Consider the following 4,030-nt stretch of genomic DNA (forward strand, 5'->3'; position numbering starts at 1 on the left):
GAAACCACAATGAGCAGGCAAGGAAGACAGCAACATCCAAATATCACCAAAGGATAAGACAGGTCCTGAAGAGCCAGCTCAAAGATCCACACCATCAACACGTATGCCCTGCCAGTCATCAGATACCCTGCTGGTATAGTGAGCTGGCCAAAGGAGGACATGGAGGCTGCCAATGTGATGACCCAGAAGCTCCTCACAATGTACGAAGGTTTCTACCCCAAGTCCAACACCCAGAGACTGTACACCAGCCAAAAAGAGGGCAGGCAGGGTCTGGTGACTGTCAAAGCCACTGTCCTGGATGAGACCCAGAACATCCAGGAGTACATCAGTAAGATGGCACCAAAGATGAGCTGTTGAGAGAATGCCTGAGGCAGCAGCAGACATGGAAGGAAGATCAAGCAGAGCAAGTGCCATGGCAAGACAAGGTCCTGTATGGGATGTACCATCGATAGATAGCTGAGGTGGCTGACCTTGGGAAATCCTACCAGTGGCTGGAAAGGGCTGGACTAAAAGACAGCACTGAGGCACTGAGTCGGGATATAATAATAATAATAATAATAATAGTAATAATAATAATAATAATAGTAATAATAATAATAGTAATAGTAATAATAATAATAGAAAAAAAATACCAATTTCTAAAGGGGAGTGGGGCAATTCAGAAGCTGAAGAAAAAAGTTGCAACAGCAAAGCAGATCACCTCCCCTTACTGGTACAATAAGATTGGGGAAGAGGGAGGACATAACAGGATATAATTCAACAGAAAATGTCATGAGCAGAAAGGGGGAGAATCCATTCTTTAGTCTGTCAGGCAAACATGTCTTAGCCAATACTGTTTTTGTTTTTTGTTTTTGTTTTAAAGTTATATGCCAGCAGTGCCCATCTTATTGCTACCTCTCTTTCCTACTGCACTCCAAACAACAAACAGTGTGAGTGGCGTGGGGCCAAATCACATTGCAAAATGATCTAACTCTAACACTGCTTACAATGACTTGGGAATACAACTCACTTCTTCCCATATATTTAATACTACACATAGCATAAAAAGGCTTCATGCACATAAAGAAAACTGTATGTGAGGGAGAGGGAGAAACAGAGAAAGACAGAGACCCCCCACTGGGAGCCATGGCTCTGAAATAAAGGGGCCTCTGGTATAGATGGTATATTAATTAATCCAATTTGCTGATTTCTTAGAGTTGGGCCATATTGTATACCATTAATATGCACATGCAGCACTTTCTCCTTATCTCATTGCCTGCCCCAAACCTCCAGTCTCTTTCTGGGCTAAGACTAGAGATTATAAAAAAAATACTTCCTTTTATATAAGCCTGCCTGTTTGCTATAATTTCAATCAGGTGTCCTGTTTGAGGCTTTACCACTTTCCAAAATACAGAGATGGTACTAAAAATAGGGCCTTCTCAATAGTAACATGTTATTTCTACATGCTCTCTTTTGGGGCATGAAGTTGGCAGCATTTTGTTACCTTACTAACAGCACAGGAGGCATTTTTATTTCCTGCGTTTTAATAGATAGTTTCAACTTGGATAGTTTCATTGTCTTGTTTCTTCTGAGTTTTGGTTGTGCTGTGTTATTGGCTTATTGTTGCCATTTTCACTTAATCATCTGTTTAACTATATTTCTACATGGTTTTCTGGGCATCTTTGTAGCTCTGATAGTGAGATCGATTAGAAATCTTTTAAATCAATTTAACATGGCTGAATGAAATCTAGTTGTACTGAATTAAGAGAGGATCTACCACTGAAGGAGGATGAAACTGCTTAGTGCTAGGGGCATCTGTTGGATGTTCATACATGCAAATAATATATTTATTTTCAAGTGTTAATATTCTCCCCATATGGCATTTAAATCAAAATGTAAAAGAGAAAATTAACAAAATATTTAGCTGTCTTTCCAGTTACTCTTTTATGAAAGAAGTCAGATTAATGAACAGATTTCTCATTAACCTTTAAATTCAATGAATAAAAAATATTTTAAGCAAAAGGAAGGAAGACATATTTGCTACAGAATTAATTATCAAGGAGATCCTGTTTCAAAAACTTTCACATAGCTCACAAGCTCACGGAAGTTAGTTCATTCTTAAATTCTGCTTAAACTGACAGATGTCTACATCATATTAAAATTTACTTCAAAATAGGGAATTCACATTAATATCAGAACTGGAATAGCAAGGAGATGGGAGGGGAAAGCTAATGCCTGGTAAGGAAATAGGGAGGAGCTGGTGTGCTCTGCTAAGTCTGTTGATGTGCAGTCCCAAGGATGAAGCTTGAGAGACAATCTAATTTGGAGGTAGGATAGATTTTCTCCTGTGGGGCACAAATGGCTTAGGAGGATTTCTATCCCACCTGGAAATGACAAGGACTGAAGTTGGGACATCTGCATGCAACATATGTATCTCTTTGCACAGGAAGAAGGTGTGTGAAGAAGAGCATAATGTAAAGCTGAGAGAAGAGAACTATGGAATGCATTTATAGTAAAAGGCTCTCCTAAAGGCATATTGAACCTCAGTATTTTAAGATTTTTAAAGAGGCTGATCATAGCTTTATACAATGTTTTACCCCCAAAAAAGAAAAACAACCTTACGTTTCAGACAATCCCTGACAAAGGAGGAGTAGATAGATATACATGCATGAGCACACACACAAAGTCTCTGTGGGTGCACATCAGCCATGAATAGACACATAGAGATAAACCACATTTACACACCATTCAAAAGAGACAACAAAAAAGCTAAGAAGGAAACAAAAAGACCAGAATACATCCTTTCCAGCAGCCAACACCCAGATAATCAGGGATTAACACCAGACAAACAGTGAAGAAGAAGACAATACCCTAATCAAGGAACTACCAAGGAGAAAACCAGACCCCCACCAACACTGGCAAGGCAAGCTACTGTATATAAACAGGGAGCAGACCCCACACTCACTAGCACTGAGGATGTTACCTAGTTGGGTAATGAAACGTCTGCAAGCAAACAGCCAGGCTCAGAGAGCACCAAGGACTCCACAGTCTGTGAAACAGCTAATTTTCCCCAAAAAGCAGTACCAGAAAAAAGAAAAAAATAAACATTGATCAGAGTGAATAAATCTCAAGGTTAAAAAAAGCCGTATTTTATATTAATTTGCATTATATTTGTGTAATTGTTAGCTTGCATAACACATATACATTTAGTAATAATAATATTTTTTATTGATTTGGTCCCAACAGCCTCAGCCTTCACCTTTGGGGTAATATTGCAGATAGTATTTCATTTACCAATTTATTCTAGCTTCTCTCAGTCCCATTGCATGTCTATCCTTTTATTGTTTGCTGATCCCTTAATAATCTCCTCTTCCCCGATCCTTCAAGAGTTTAAGTTCCCTTTCGTAGTGCAACATCATGCTCAGCTTGATCATTAATTATTCTTTCTTCCTCTCCCCAAGCTGCCTCACTCAACACTAAATCGCAAAATGAAAGAGGCACCATTACAGAGGATAAGCCCACTCAAACAACTCCTTAGTGCTTCTCAGTTAATTAACATTTTTACTCCGATCAACAATTATTTGAGGAGGGGGAGAGGAATCCCTCACCTACTTATCTGGTTAAATAAATAAATAAAGACATTCTAAATAAACAAATTCTACCTTATTTATTTATTTATTTATCAAATTTATCACCACGCATCTCCCCAGAAAAGGGACTCTGGGCTGTTTACAATAAAATGTAGATAAAAAACCATATAAAACTATAGAATAAATATAATACATAATAAAATATAAGTACGGTAGGAACCCGATGGCTAAAAGTTCTCTATGACCCACAAGCTGAACAGGGCCACTCTACGGAACTAGCCATCCCCAGAAGTGACTATTCTCCCTCCCACCCCAGGCATAGCGGGATTGCAATTTGATGCTGCAATTTGATGGGCTCAAATACTTCAGTCCTACTATACTAATGATATGCCATCTGAATTTATTGTTGATTCACTTCCCAGATGAACTTAAATGTTCCTTTTTACCTTGCTTGGTTATTG

Source organism: Candoia aspera, chromosome 1 (genome assembly GCF_035149785.1).
Source record: "Candoia aspera isolate rCanAsp1 chromosome 1, rCanAsp1.hap2, whole genome shotgun sequence".
Classification (NCBI taxonomy): Eukaryota; Metazoa; Chordata; class Lepidosauria; order Squamata; family Boidae; genus Candoia; species Candoia aspera.